The sequence below is a fragment of the Ambystoma mexicanum genome, chromosome 8 (assembly GCF_040938575.1).
Source record: "Ambystoma mexicanum isolate Mex_15411 chromosome 8, UKY_AmexF1_1, whole genome shotgun sequence".
Lineage (NCBI taxonomy): Eukaryota > Metazoa > Chordata > Amphibia > Caudata > Ambystomatidae > Ambystoma > Ambystoma mexicanum.
This window is the reverse complement of record NC_090929.1, coordinates 714006760-714022655: the sequence shown is the minus strand read 5'-3', so window position 1 is coordinate 714022655 and position 15896 is coordinate 714006760. Positions and strand designations below refer to the sequence as shown.

At 44.4% G+C, this 15896-nt stretch overlaps 1 protein-coding gene across 1 annotated transcript in view; it reads left to right on the top strand.

The window, feature by feature from the left end:
* The window catches only part of DNAJB12 (DnaJ heat shock protein family (Hsp40) member B12), a 658221-nt gene extending 643813 nt beyond the window's left edge, over window positions 1-14408 (top strand). The window contains exon 9 of the mRNA XM_069610521.1: window positions 13685-14408. The gene's annotated coding sequence lies outside the window, so the exon portion shown is untranslated. The remainder of the gene's footprint in view (window positions 1-13684) is intronic.
* Window positions 14409-15896: the final 1488 nt, after the last annotated feature.

The following is a 15896-nucleotide window of genomic DNA, read 5'->3' as shown; positions in this document are numbered from 1 at the left end:
GATATCACTAGCTACAGTCATTGAAACCGGTTGACCTTATAGATCATGAAACCCATTGTGACCTTGATGATTTTCACTAAATTATCTGAGGATAAGTCTATTTTACATATGCTCACCCTGTGTGAGCACTGCTTTTAGGCTATCCCCATATGCAGGGGCATTTTACCATCCAGGAGTGACGACTGCCGTTTCTTAAGGCTGCTGTCCAGTTGGTGAATAAAACTTGAGGGAATTCCCAGTGACAGCATGTCTCTAATGAGCGCAGCCGAGACATGTTCTATTCAGAAGATCATTAGATAAGCCACCGGCCATCTAGAGAGCAATCCCTGACAGGGTCAGGGTGTGCTTCCGTTGAGGGACAGCCTGTTTTTTCTGACATAAGTACAGATGAGAATGCTACTGTATTTTGAAATATATGCTCCTTAGTCCGTTCAGGTGTCTGAGCATTGCCACTATTTGATCTGTTGACTGCCTATAGCTCTTGTCGACCAAGCCATACTCCTGGGCAGAATTCGCCAACTTGAAATACATCAGCAGTCCTATTTATGGAGAGTAATAGAGAGGAGGAGTTTGAGGATGGAGAGAAGGAACAGAGGAAGGACAGCATACTAAAGGTTGAAGGAGTTGAGAAGCAGGCACAGTACTGCCATTGTCTGGAGTGTGTGAAGGAAGAGTGGAGTCATGACCACATTGCATAGCATAAAGAAGGTTCAAGAGTGGTAAAGTGAAGAGAAGAGGGATAATAGGTCAGATCCCCTAAGGCAAGATCACTGAATTGTCATGGTGGCAGAGGAGAACCGGGTGTTTGGGACGAGAGGCAGTACCCTAAGAAAAGAAAGGTAGAATCGGATAAAGCCTGTAGACCACAACAAATGGCCAGTCTCCTGGTGAATGTTCTGTAACTCATCTTGCTATTTCCCAGCCCGGCTTTCTTTAGCCACCCCGGCTAACGTGCAAACCTGGCACTGCACTTCTTTCTTGACAGTCTTGCAGGATCTTTCTTGACTTAATTGGTTTTCATCAGTATACTGCCCTTTTCCCCCTGATTTGCTACAAAGGCTTGGCATAGCTACACCTGGTGCCCTGGTGGTCTTGACCGTGATCGAGTGTCTGTCTTTCACGCAAAAGTTGAACCCCACAATTTCTCTCATTCCGCCTTCGTTGGGGCTGGGGCTAGATCAGGCTGCTTTTTAGAAGCATTCAGCCGATGACTAAGTTCTTTTCCCCACTCACTGCAAGATATGGTGTGTTATCAAGCCTCTGGGGACCTGCCCTAAAAACTTTCCACCTCTTTCCCCCTCCATCACACTGCTTCCTTTCTTGCTGTTGCCCTTCTCTCTCTGAGGTCTCTATTCTTTTACTCCGCCCTCCTCGTCTAGTCTCTCCTCATCACCCTTCAAATCTTCCTCCACCTATCCTGTCTTCACCACTACTCCTCCTCTCTCAACCTCTGGGTTTCGACTTCCCTCCTAACGTGTGGCTACGCCTCACATGTCACTATTACTCGCCCAATATTTTGACCTCCACTCTGCCCGTTACTATTGGTTTTATTCTTCTTTCCTCTTCCTCCACACTTGTTTTTGCCTGCTCTTCCATCATTCTTGTGACAAGGTCAGTAATCTGACCTTGTCACAAGGAGACAGGGACCCCTCTCAGCCTGGGGCAGGAAGCCTACCAGGGTGGAAGCTAGATCCATTCCTACCCCAGAGGAGGATGGTGGTAGATGTAAGGGCCCCACATCCTGTGCCCCCCACAAGAGCCTGCTTATTTATGTGCGGTACCAACTTGAAACCCCCCAAGCGTCTTACAGAAAATGCTGTCCAACTTTTGGTTTCTTTCCTAGAACCAGAAGCAAGGCCACAGCAGTGGTAAGAGATCACCAGCAGGAAAACAACCAACCAGCTCCCCACGCCGATGGTTTATAGTCATCTGACCCACAAGGAGAGAGAGGGCCAGCGAAAGCGAACCCAGAGGGCTTACTTAGCTGACAAAGATGCATCGCACTGCTCCCCAGCGACTGCGCACACAGTAACAGGAGCGCCACAGAAAACTTGCTTCAAGCAGGACTTACAATGTAAGATGCTTTCCCTACCTTGGGTGGGATCGAGCCCTCTAACACCAACTTGGGCACTTTGCAATGCAGGCTGTAATCAGAAGGAGGGAGATATAACATTAAAGGATGGAGGCAAGTAGTAGGAATGAGTGACATCAGAGAGACAGAGGAGTAAGATGTAGGGGAAGGAGAAGAGGTGAGTGGGGTTAGGGACAAGAAGAATAGAGAGGGGATCATAACATTCAGAGACATGGAGAGGAACACAAGGGTGTTGGAGGAAGGCGACTGAGTCGAGTCCAGTAGCGCACTAAAAGACACATTCCGTAACCACTTTAGTACTAATGACATCAACAGTGAGGGGCTAGTTTAGAAAGTCCCTGAAGGAATTTAGACAGAGCAGACCATTGTCTTTAGGTTCCACTTTACAGCAAGCTAGAGACTAGACAGTAGGGGTCAATAGTCTCCATCTACTAAACCGGGAACTAGGGATGCCTTGGTTAGGGTGGAAAATGTTAAAAATAGATGCGAGAGTGAGAGACGGCCCTAGCGCCCTTCAAAAGGACTCAATAAAAACCCTTGAACCTTCTCTGCAAATGTTCATTGAGCCATCTCTTACATTCTTTTCTCCTCTCCTGTTGCCTTTATTTTGCTCCTTCCTTCTTTCAATATTACTAATTGTTTGTTCTCCCTTATTCTCCTTCTGCCCTTTATGCCCTCAAGATCTTTACAGCTGCTCTGGTTTCCCCTTGTATATTTATTTGTCACTTATAAAGCATGTTAAACGCTGAGGCATCAAGGCGCTATATACATAATTTCACCTTCATTTCCACTCTCGCTTATCTGCTTCTCCTCCTTTCCTCACTCTCTTCTCTCTGCTCCTCCTCCTTCTACTTCCTGTCAAGATTCTCATATTGTACTAGCGGGTTTATTTGGCAAATAAAGTATGACCAGGGTTTAACAGAGACTGCAAGAATGGAGAACAATCGACGAAATCAAATTAGTGATCGCAGCTTGCTTAAGGACTGCTATGTGTCCCTCGCTTTCATTGTGCACCACTTCCTGGCAGTCAAATGAATATCTCTTGCAGTATGGAGTTTGAAGTATCCACAGCACTTATTTCCTGTTTTAGCTAAGAGCTCTGTGTTGACTGGTCAGGATGTTGTTCTCCTAGGTGGTCTCCTACAACTGGTAGGGCTCAAGGGGCCCTATGGTCAGTGCTCAAGCTGTGCCAGACCTCTTTAGGTAGGGCTGTATGGTGGGGCACATGTACATCATAGTGCTTTCGGCAGACTCTGCCACAGTCTCCTTAAGCACTGTACTAGTAGGCATCTGAAAAGACATGTGCTTTTTAGCCTGGACCCTACTTCGGTCTCCTTACCTCCATGCCATGGTGCCATTTCCTCCGCTAGTGTCTAGAATTCCATAACAGCCTCCCTTCTCTATCTACACCCTTCTTTCTCTCTCTACCTCCTTCACTCTTTCTCCTTCCCAGTGGTTGCTCTGCCAGTGGCTTTGTGACAACTTGCTTCCCTATTTTTTCTCCTCCATTTCGTGTCTTCTCACTTCCAGATACTGTTCCTCTCTTGTTCTCCTCGACTCCTAACGTCTCCCTTTTCTGTCCTCCCGCACCCTCCGGTTTCTTCACACCCTCTTCCAATCGGTCTTACTTTACGTTTACTTTCACTCCTCTGCTTTCCTCCCAATCTCTTACTCATAAGATGTTCGTGTCTTTTCACCCTCCTCATACCTACCTTTCCTTCCTCTCTTCACACCAATTATTTTCTTCTAATGTCTTTTAGATGTATGTTTGTATGTAGATCGTTTATGAAGCACAAACCTAGCTAGGCAGCAACGCAGCGCTGTATAATTAAGGTGAGCAGAACATAGTTGGGTGTAGAGGATTGTGTTGTCAGCCTGTTTGGTCGTGATTTGTCAGTGAATTGATAATTGAAGCGCAGGGTCCTCAGATCTTTCCTAAATTGCGGGAAGGAGGGTGCCAACCTGATGTTAGCTTGAAGGGTGTTTGTATGTGGGATCATAGCAAGCAAATGCTTGTATTCTCATCTTCTCCTTCTTGCACTTCATTGATTCTAGTCTGGGGATATCTTGGCTCTTGGTGTTGTCTTCCCCTCCTGAGATGTTGATATTTTCAGCTAAGTATAAAGTTATCTTGGACATAAAAGCTTTGTAGGTAATGTAGCTGCCTTGAAAGTGATGTGTTCTTGGAGGGGTAACCAGCATAGTCCCATGGAAGTGGGGGAAATGTGGTTGCGTGTCTTCAGTCCTGTGATGAGGTGTGCTGCGGCTTGTCGGACAGCTTTCGTAGGGGCTTGAGAAGAGATTTTGACACATGATTAGAGGGCAATGCCAATATCCAAGTGAGAGAACACCAGAGTCTGGATGACTGATGTGTTCTTTGATGTAAAGGGTTTGATTCGGCACAGGAATAAGATCGGACATCATGCTGGGTAGGTTTCTTGAGAAATGGGAGAATGGCTTCATGCTTGAATGGGGAGCGTAAAGAAGAGGTTGTGAGAGAAACATTGAAGAGTGACATGAGCTATGGGAGGAGAAGAGAGAAAACCTTGGGAATGAGGGAATGGGATTCAGGGGGAGAGAGGCTCTAGTGATGAAGTTAGCTGTATTGGTACCTGTAAGACGGCTAAATAGGCAAAGGTTGAAGAAGGAGCAGGAATGGAGGAAGAAGGAGCAACGCAGGGAGAAGTAGAAGACTGAAGATAGGCCGGTAAGAGAAGAACCTTATTAGTAATAAATATAGCAAAGCCAGAAGGAGATAGAGGGGAATTGAGAGGAGGGTTGGGTGAAGGAGGAGAAAAGTCAGTTTAGATACTGAAAGAGACTCCTGGGATGATAAAATGGAGAAAGAATGAGATTAGAGTAATAGTTCTTTTGCATTCAATGTAGCAGAACTATAGTAAGAATGCTGAAAAGATAGTACTTGAAGATTAAAAGAAAGTTGAGTTTTTCTCCATCTATTATCAGCGCAACAGAGAGAATAGCAAAGCAGTTGAAGATTTCTGGTGAGCCATAGTTGTGATAGTTTGCAAAAAGGTTTAGTAGGGCGAGCAGGCTAAAAATGGTTCAAGACTAGATAAGAGCAGTGTTAAGAAAATGAAAGGCAGCGCCCTCGGATTGCACTGCAAAATCAGAAACGCAAAGGGAAACTGAAGAAAACGAGTGAAAAATATCAGAAGAATTGAAGCAGCGAAAAGTTCCCAACAGAGAAAGATGGATGCAGGGGGGTGTTAGGAGAGGGATGCACTGGTTGAGTGAAGTAAAACAGGATGAAGGATGAGAAGCAGAAATAAGATCATCCTCCCTTCTCCATCTCTCTCTCGCTTTCTCTATCCAGGTCTTTTCGTTATCCAGCTTCTCTTCTCTCCTGTAACTTTACATCTTTCTTCTCTTGTCTGTCACTCTTTCCCTCCCTCTTTTTGTCTTCCTTCCCCCTCTGTCTTGAATCCTGTCCTCCTTGCACAGAACCACACTAATCTGTGTAGCTGTACAAGCTGAGGTAGGGATTCGTGGTATTCAAATAGTTTTTACCCGCTTTTCACGAAACAAAGTGGGAATGATTTAGATGCACTTTTCCAGAAGATGGGGGCTTAAAAAGATTTAGTTATTTGGCTAAAAATAGGCAGAAATCAACCTGAAATAAAAAAATTGTAGGGTGACTTTTCCATGAGTTCTGACAAAGTAAAGTCTCTGAGATCAAGTCTCTCAATGCTCATTCCCTCCCTGCAACAGTTCATTTACACTGTGGGGGGGGGGGGGCTTAAGTGCCCCCTCACTTTCTTGGTTCACAATGTCGTCTTCTGCTACTCCTCACAATGTCTTCAGCGTTTAATAGGCCCCTTCTGCCGGTGTCTCGTGTTGCTGTACTTCAGACATTAGCAGCAACAGAGAGGAGGTCGGGTTCTGCCAAGGCCACATAGCTCAGCCAGAGGTCAGTTTCTTTTGCAGCAACAGAGAGGAGGCCAGAGGTCAGTTTGCTTGGACTGGTCAGAAGGCGGATTAGATGGCACACTGTTGTATGTGGTCTACACATCCTAACAATAGTTTTTAGCACCCTTTCGTCTCTCTCCTTTCTTGTCTTGGGATCCCACCAACTGCCTTACAAGAAATACCACATTGTTGAAACCCTTCAACAATGTGGTATTTCTTGTAAGGCAGTTGGTGGGCTAGGAAGCCTGAGGGAGTCCACTGTTAACCTCCTCCAGGCCCTACATCATAGAGCAGGTGGTGGTACCTCGGCTCTATAGTCACCACAGCCTAAAATGTTCGACTTTGTCACACCCTTTCTCAACTTTCTTTCTCTGTTCCTCCTTCGGAGCCCCTTTCTCCATTCTCCCGCCTCAGCTTATCCCCCCTACACTCTCTCCTCTCCACTAACTCGTCTGTTCTGACACGCCATGTCACTGTTAACACCATCGCTCTACTTTTAAATCCCACACTTCTGCTGCAGCTACCCAATGTCTCGCATGTTGCTGGTCCTCAGGTGTGTGAAACTTAAAACCGGGCCCAGTGATTAAGCGTTAGGTAATGGAACTAGTCTGTCAGCTAAAAGTAAACGGTCTCCGGTCTGCCTAGCTTTCTGCATCCCAAGCCTATTTCAACTTTTAATGTGATTTTCAGAGCCATTATGTAGACTACGGTCATCACTGCGAGCTGACGAAAGGGACTTTTCTCTCAACATGATTTCTTGTAATTTTGGATTTTGCATTATTGCGCGGCCCCATGAATTGTACCAAGCAGCTGCTCTCACAGGAAGAACTTAGTAGACGCCCAAGGTAGAGAGCACCTGGTCTGCTCACTGGTGTATCTTCATGCTTATTCTTAACCTGCTTGTGGTATTTCCTGCCATTGTTGTGAGGCTTGCATACAAGGCTAGGAATTGGTTGGGATCCTGGGGGGAACCACCATACACCACCTGGAACCTTCAACAAGGAGCGTAGTCGCTGGCTCCCAGGGTCACCCCAACTCATCCTATAGTCCAGTGGTATTCAAACATTTTCATACTGAGCCCCCCCTTAAGTAAAATTGTTTCTGGGCCCCCCTAAGGGACGTAAAGTATGTCTAGTAGGGGGGCCCAAGCTCTTTAAAATATAAGCAGATTTCAGTCACCTTCATCTTTTTTTTTACATTAAAAACAGTCATCGTAATCCCTTTTTAAGGAGTATGTCTCCCTCTCGGACTCCCTCCCCCCCCGGACATCCTTCATGCTCCCAAAGAGAGGTCCAGTGCCCCAGTTTGAAGACCAATGCTGTAGTCTTAGGCATGGGACTTTATAATATTCTGTACCAAGGGCTTTGGCGTAATACAAAATTCCTAATTTGCCGACCCCTGCGCCTGAAACCTCGACCTAGAATACCAACTTGCGAACATTAGACTCTGCCACTGCCGATTCTGCGTGCATGGCATATGCTGCCCAGTGCTTTTTCCCAAAGTGTTTTCAGTTTGAATTTTAGGAATTTTAGCGATCTTCTATTGCACACTGAGTGTGTCCCTCCAGTTAAACTTGGAATTTCACTCTGGACAGAATTTAAAGGGTGTATTTTCTATCTTGGCCTCGGGGTAACCCAGCTGCCTTGGTGTAGCGTGTGTGAAAGGGCAAAGTCATTCTCAAGGCCCCTTTACAAATGATCGTGACCCCACTCTACCTACTGTATCCCTCATAGCTGCCACAGTCTAATAATTTCCCTGTTTGACAATGCTTCAGCTCCGAAATCAAGCAAACATTCATCTAATGGCATCGAAAGTTCTAATCTGATGCGAAATTGCTGCCAGTCGGTGGCAAAAAAAAACCTGTACACGTAGGATAGTGATTATGTGAACAGAACGCCCCTGTCGAAGCCCTACTTTTCTCAGTAAAAAATATTTTATACTCTGAGGCAACCACTGCTAAATGACGAACTATGTAAAGCATGTGATTCTAAGCAGATACAAGCCACAGAAAGACGTTTACTTGGGTAAATGTTTCTTTCCTTTCTTTTGAATTTGGCAAAAGGAAATCTTCTAATCAGCATTTCTGTAAACTGAGTAATTCTGAGCATTGTATCTCCTCCCGTGTCTACTATGTTATTTGGAGGCAAATAACATTCAATTTAAAATCCGAAACGCAGGAAATGGTTTTGTATTTTTATGATGGTAAAATCACTTTTTTGCACTAGAGAATGGATGAGGTTCTTTAACAGTGCAAGTCAACATTGTTAAAGTAAGATCTTTGTCAACCATTTACTCATCTTCTAAATCCTTTTTATAAAACTAGGTCGAAAGATAACACAGCTGCCGAAAAGAAAATGTTGTGCTCTGACGTGAAGTTTGCAGCTAGTCTTTGATGGAAACTTTTGAGGCTCTGGTTCTGGAGCCGTCTGGCACTCTAGAGACATTTCTTTTGCCAGTAGGGGGCAGCTGAAGCTGGTTTAATACCAACTGAAATATTTGTCTCAGGACAGATGAATGAGTTATCAGTGACTCCCAGAACCCTCCTAGAGATTATAATTCGAATTGTTCCTTTATAAAATGTTTGATACCAAAGAATACCTCACTGCAAAAGTGGACCTTCCTAACACTAAAGAAAGCTAGGATTATATCCCTGGTACTTTAAAATTCCCAAACCAACATTGGCAAAGCCAGCCATTTTGACTTTTGTGAAGGCCTGGGAGAGGGAATTCCCAATCACTGCCATTATGCTACTATCTTGCCATAAGACTGCAACAGCTGGCAAACAGTGGGATTACCTGGGCATATGATGGCAGTGTCTGGAACATGTAAATCTAATGCCTATAAAAGTGTTAAAACAGATGGCTTTGCCACTGCTCGTTTTTAACTAGAATTCGGTGCGAGGAACAGATGAGGAGATGCATATTGCTTAAAAATCAAGTGGTTGAAGACTGACTAAGTTAAGAGATTTTTATTACAGTAAGGACTGATTTACAGCTGCAATTAAGACATTACCTTTCAGGAGACTGTTTATAGATAATAATGGTAGCCCCATGAGAGCCCATGATTTGCAGATTGATAGTGCTAGCTCAAAGAGATCCCATGAGGTTGTGTTTCATAGGAGGGGTGATCATGGTTGACAATGCCCATAGAAATTAGCATCGCCAGTCCGTCAGTGCGTAAAAAGCTAAATACATGCATGCTCTGTGCCCCTTCTCATATCCCATCTCCCTCCTACCTTAATATTTTGGCTGATCACCTCAAACTAAATATCAGGAGGCATGGATTTTTTATTTTAAAATAATTTCTTCCTATTTTTACTTTCCAAATGGGAACATTATGGACATCGTTGAGTCTCTAGAACTACAAGACTGCTTTTGATTTTCGCAGGCACTTATTTTCACATCACTATTTGAGAGTCACAACATGAGGTGGACATTTTTCAGTACAAATATCTTGCGGATCAATGCCCTATGTGCCTTCACAAACGCCCTTACTGAAGTTTTAAATACAGTCTATTGAGATCGAAGAAGTCAAAATAATCTGTTTTGTGGAATTAAGCCCGCTTAGGAGTGTCTATAAAAGCATAAGTACCAAAAACAACCTCATCCATCAAGACAAACACATGTCCGGGGTTGTAGGTACTCTTGTTCTGCAGCAAAATGCCTAACATTTGTAGGCAGGACCAGACTGATATTCAAATCGATTTTTTCCTGTGGTAAGGCAAATTAGAAAAAAAAACAAGATTGCCAATCGCCATGGATGGGGCACCATCCCTTAGAAGAAGTTAGTTGGCCTTGTTAATTCTCAGTAGTGAGGCTCTCCTATTTTTGACAAATAATGTTACACTGTGTTGGTTTCTTGTGGAGCTCTCCTCGCCACTATAGGGCCCTCTTAAATCACTGAGGGTGAAGCGAAGAGAGGGTAGGAAATTAGGGAGAATGGGCTATTGGGTTCCTTATGCATATTTGATACAATTGATCACTTATTGTCTGGCCTCCAAAATCAGTTGTTCCATTTATTTTGTCATTGCTTAAATATACTTTCACCCTGTGGCTGGAATTATCCATTGCCTCAAGGTCCTATGCCTGTTCTATGTCCATGATAAACAGCTTGCATCTCCCTGTCTCCAGGCAACTATGCACTTGCCATCTGCCTCCCATATTGCTTGATGCAATCAGTAGTTGTTGTTGATCAGCATATTTCAGATCCCTTCTTAAAGTTTTTAAGATAATGAACACTGAGAATGTAAGTAATTCCTTACGCCCTTCTTGGTCAGCATACTTGAGCAGGAGACCTGCCCTCTTGATGGAATAACCGGATTGGAATTGTATTCAGAATTCTTCAGACCCTCAAGTTTATTTACTTTCAGAATCGACACTTTATCATCTAAGACATCTAAGGACAATTTTAATGTTTGTTTGACTATTAGAAGGGGTTTTAACTGCAGCGATGGGTGCAAAACATGGCTATTGCAAGGATATTTATTTGTGTTTAACAAAGTAGCTAAACTACTAGTTGTGACTTTGTGTTTATTGGCTGAATCGTTTGGAGATGTGCAAATCTTGTAAGCTTTAGTGGGACAAACCATGGGAACAGCTAGAGCGACACTTGTGGTTGTATTTATTAGCTTAGTCAAAGGCTGCACTAAAAGCGATCTTGCCAGTCCTTGATGAACCTCTGTCAAGATGGTGCTTTCTATGTCAGTCAGCCTGGAAGCTTACATTTATGCTGCTTGCAACCGATTCTTACCTGTACAACAAAACTGTATAATTTAATCCGCTTTTAAAGGCGAATAACCTGGGTATCACTGATCAGTCCCTGGCCTACCTGACCTCCTTTCTCACTGACCGACCCTCTCGGGTCCAACTGGGGTCTTTCCTCTCCTCTATCTCTCTACTTGTGGTGTTTCCCAGGGATCTAACCTCTCTCCCTGGCTGTTCAGCCAATACCTGGCACCTCTCGCCCACGGCATCGCTTCCTTCTGCTCCAACTTTCAGTGTTATGCGGATGACACCCAGCTCTCCCTCAGGCTCCCCTCAGCTGCCTCTTCTCATTCTCTCATTTCAGATTGTCTGATCACAATTCAGAAATGGTGTCAATGGTCTCTGCCTTAATGGCAGTAAGACTGAGATCCTCCTCATCGGAACACCAGCTCCCTCCTTTCCTCTCTCTCTCTCTCTCTCTCTCTGGCCGCCCACTCTGGGACCTCTTCCTGCTCCTACCTGTGAGGCTAAGAACTTTTGGGTAATATTAGACTCCACCCTCTCCTTCTCTTCTCACATCTCTGACGTCTCCAAGAAGTCAAACTATCAGCTCCCCGTGGCGGCAAGGATCAAGTTCAAGACCCTCTGGATCGTTCACTAGGCTTTCTGGGTCCCGGGATCATACTTCCAACTCTTTCTTCCTAAACATCTTCCTTTTCGAGCTCTCTGCTCATCCAGCTCCAATTCTCTGAGGGTCAGTTGCTTTTCCAAACCGAGAGTTGGGGCAGATCTCCATCTTTGGCAGGGGCCTCCTTCTCGAACATCCTCCTTGCCTCTCTCAAACTTGAACAGAACCACCTCCGGTTCCGGAAGCAACTCAAGACCTTCCTCTTTGCTTCTGCTTTCTCTCTTCCTCTCCCCTGCTGATGTCCCGACTGCTCCAGGCAAGGGTCCCCAGGCTACCCTCTGAGCTTGGGCCTATGCTCCTGCATGTCCAGGTGCACCTCGCACAGCCTACTGGCTCCCCTTGCACTTGTGGTTTGTATCTGCAACCCAACAGTTCTCTCACTCTGCACTTATGAGACGTCCATTGGCTGTACTTTTTGAGTTACCTGCATTGAGCCACACACCAGATGCACTTTTGAGTTACCTGCACATCTCCCCAAATCCCCTCTCCCCCTCGCCACGTCTCTGCTTCCATGCACTTGTGCAATCTGAATGACACAGGGCCTAGTAAGATTGTTGGTTTGCCTTCCCTATGTTTCCCCCTCCTTGTCTTGTCGTGCCCAGAAACACTTGTGTACAGCCATGTTATAAATGCTATATCATATGATAGTTGGGATTCCCTCTGAGCCCTCCTATTACCTGAATTAAGGATCTGTCAGGATTGATTCTAGGACTTGATACTATCACAGTGGTCTGATAGCCATTATTCTTGCCCCTCTATTCTGAGCAACATTAAAACTGCTTTTGTTGGACCGTGGCCCCGAGTTCAGAACTTTCTATGAGACCCTTCTTTGAACTCGCAGATGGGGAGGCAAGGTGCAGGGTAACATCAAATATGTGACTGTACTACAAAGCCTGAGATTTTTAATAAGACCCAGGATCGTGCTCCATGCGGATTTATGCAGAAATGTCTGCCCCAGCCTTACCAAACATATGCTAACAACTCTCCTTTGAGTTTTTCAGCAGGTCTGGTACCGATCAGCAGTGGCGCCCCCAGACATTTTTCATAGGGGTGGCCACACTTGAATTCTTGGGGTGGCACACCAAAACAAACATACATAAATGAATGGGCCGGTGGGGGGGGCCGTGCTTTTATAAGGGTGGCCGTGGCCCCCCTTGGCCACCCCTTGGAGGCGCCCCTGCCGATCAGGAAAAACACAAACTTCATGTAAAGTGCTCTAGCCAATCAGGGTGCTACCGAACATCACCCCATTTAAGGGCGCACAAAGATGTCAAGTCCCATCCTCAGAGAGAGGTGGGGGGGCAGAATGGTTGACAAATACACAAGCAGACAGACCTTTAGCACGTGCACGTGTGCTAAATCGGCCACTATAACCGAATTCCCAACTTCCTGAACTTGAAGGAACACGTTCTGACGTGGACGTCCAAAGTTGTGGGAGAATTGTGACATTTCATTAGTGCAGTACATTTTTAAAAATATTTAACACATATTTTCAATTTTATGTTTTTTTAAAATAAGATGTCTAACATGTTGTACTAATAGCATTGACACGGCTGTATTTGCTCTTTAAAAAAAGTTTGCTAGATATTAATGTTTTTGTTAGGACATGTTTCTTTTGTGCCAAAAATTCCCACTGAATTATTTTCCGGGGTTTTGCCGAAAAAGTTACTTTGAATTTGGAAAGCTTTGTCACCGTTGAAGACAACACGCATGATCTTCTGAACACAACCACTTGAAGGTGAGAGACCAGAGATTTGGACTTGCAAGTCAGGAAGATGAAGTCCAGGGGCGAGGTGGCAGTTACTAGCATTACTGTGGTGTCCTGAACCTCCGGAAAATGTGTTGGCGGATGTGTTCTGTCGGCAGGCGAACAGTCAGCTACTCCATACAGAGTCTTGGACGAATGCCAAAAATTGTTCAACACATCTGGGATAACCGAAAGTCACGTTAAATGTTCTCAGATCTTGCTTGAAATAACCAAAACTTAAAGGTGGGCTCTTACCAAAGGAAATGGTCACAGTTTCAGCTTAATCCTTGATTTGCATGTTAACTCCCCCAGCAAAGAGATGTTGGGGCCAGGGTTAGCCTAATCTTGGGGAAAGGATATATTTGACTGCTAATTTCTGTGCATAGTTTTCTACTTGTTATTGACAACATAGGCAGTCAAAAACAAAAATATTTTTGAAGTGTTGTGTGTGGCTGTAATGTGCTTTGTAGGAGGTTGACAAATTTAGAGGTTGCGCTAACACTTTGTACATTTTTCTCTCCCACTAGACTTCTGGAATACCTGCGGGGTTTTGCTGAAGTATATTGAGCCGAATTAACAGACATTATACCGAAAGCATAAAAACCGTAACCTTAATGGATCTGGAGAATTAGCAATGCACAGCTGTCCTCTTCCAACCTTAGTTGCTTTAGAGAGCAGATAGGACAGAATGGACAGAATGTGAAAGCTGCCATGCTCGTTTCCAGTCTTCGTCTCTCCACCACTGGACTTGGGCAGGCGTAGGACACCAGAACCATGGTGACAAACAGAGATTTTAAAAACAAAAGTACAAGAGAACTTGACGATGAGCGCCTTCCTGTGACTGTACTGGCCGTTTAATGCCGAATGGAAATCAGAAGTGTTTTTTTTTTGTTCGTTTTTTAGAACACTGAAATGTAAAAAAAATAAGCGGAGCAGAAAAATTTATTTAGAATTAATTTATAGCTGTATATATGTTGTAACTAAAAAACAAAAAACTATGCAGGGACTGGAAACAATTTAACCAGTGTCTGCCCAACAGAATAAACTGTAATGTGTGCATCTACCTGTGTTGGGGCTGCCAGCCGCCACCTTCCCCACCTCTGTGAGTCTTTCATATTTAAATGATTGCATATGATTGATAATATTTAATAAAGCTAGAATGACTTTGAATATAACGTTTTTGCAGAAGAAAGATCCTCTTGCACTGCAAGCTGTTGGTGCTGTATGAAAGATAAATAGTCTATTACTGAAGACTTTGAATCTGACCTTGTCTGTTTTTATCTTCATTGATTTGTCATTCGATTGCCAAGAATGTCATGCACCAACTGTACACACTGCCTAACGTTTAACAGTGGCGTTCAGGTTTGCTTTTATTTCTGTAGCCTCGCATAGTAATCCTAGTTGTTACTGCTCAGTGCTAAGAGTTCAAGCTTCTGTGATTCTAAGCATTGCCAAAGCCATGCAATGCTTGGCTTTAGCAATGCTTAGAACCACCAATGCTTGTGTGGTTCTAAGCCATGCATTGCTAGAGGCTGTGGAATGCTTATGCATGTGGTTGTGCCACTGCGCTGTCTTGTCATTATTACTGTTTGACAGTTATTCTACTTATTTGAATTCTGTTGCTAAATTCCGAATATTGGCTAGTGCCAACAAAATATAGGAGCTGGTGGCAATTCTGTATCGACAATAATGTGTGTAAATACGGCAACCAGCACAGCACTTAAAGGTGCAGCATGCCCACACTTAAAGCGGGCTGGGCAAATAATGAGTTAACCGAAGACCGATTTAGTGGGAGCATGTCAAATACTGCAACATGCTAGTTCAAGCTCTTGCTCTCTCTCTCTCTCTTTTAACCATTTTTACTGTGTTGGTTCTACTGGCTATCTGAGAGCTAATAGCTGACCCCAAACTGCCACCGCTCTGTTCAATCCCACTTCTCCACTCTGTGTTTTTACATACTCTCCTTTACGCCACGCTTTAACCCAGTACCACTCACATTAGCTTGTCTCCTGCCATACTGTATCTAGGGGAGCTGGATGGGATTTCTTTCAGTGCAGCTAAGTGAGATCATGCAGAGTCTGAAACATCTATGTAGAGTGGAAAAGCAACATGAGACCACAAGGGTTCCCAGTGCAATGCAACAGAAGAAATGTTGGATTTTTCATATTTGGGTGATTTGTTGGCACTAAGAGCAGAAGCATCTTACAGAAAGTAAAGACAGAAGAGGCAGTCCCATGCCTGGGTACATTTACAGGATTACAGAGAATGTGTGGGAAGTTGTAAGCCAAGTGATGGAAGTGGTTATGGTATGGTGACATGAAGAGGGGAAATATTTATTTCATTGTGTTTTTTCAAATGTGCAAAATTACAAGTTGTTTCAAAACACATATCTGTGAAGGGAGGTTGGTAGATAAAGATAAAGTGGGGACAAGAGTACCAGTACTCCAGCGTCCTATACTCTTCCCTCCTTTCCAACTGGTTATGATGGCCTGCACCGCAGGCTGAGCAGGGAAACAGCTTCTCCAAAATAAGATGCAGTCTCCTTGAGGCCTTTTAGTATAAGGCAAAGCAAAGTCTATGGGTTTCCCCACCTTTGCGTCATCAACGGCACCTCCCGGGTTCTGTTTTTATTCGGTTTAAGGTTTGAAGCGTTTCTCCATCCGCCTCCCTTTTTCGGGGGGTTCCATTCTCCTTTTTGCTGATGACAGGGTTCAAGCAATGTATTGGATGCAGCAAGCA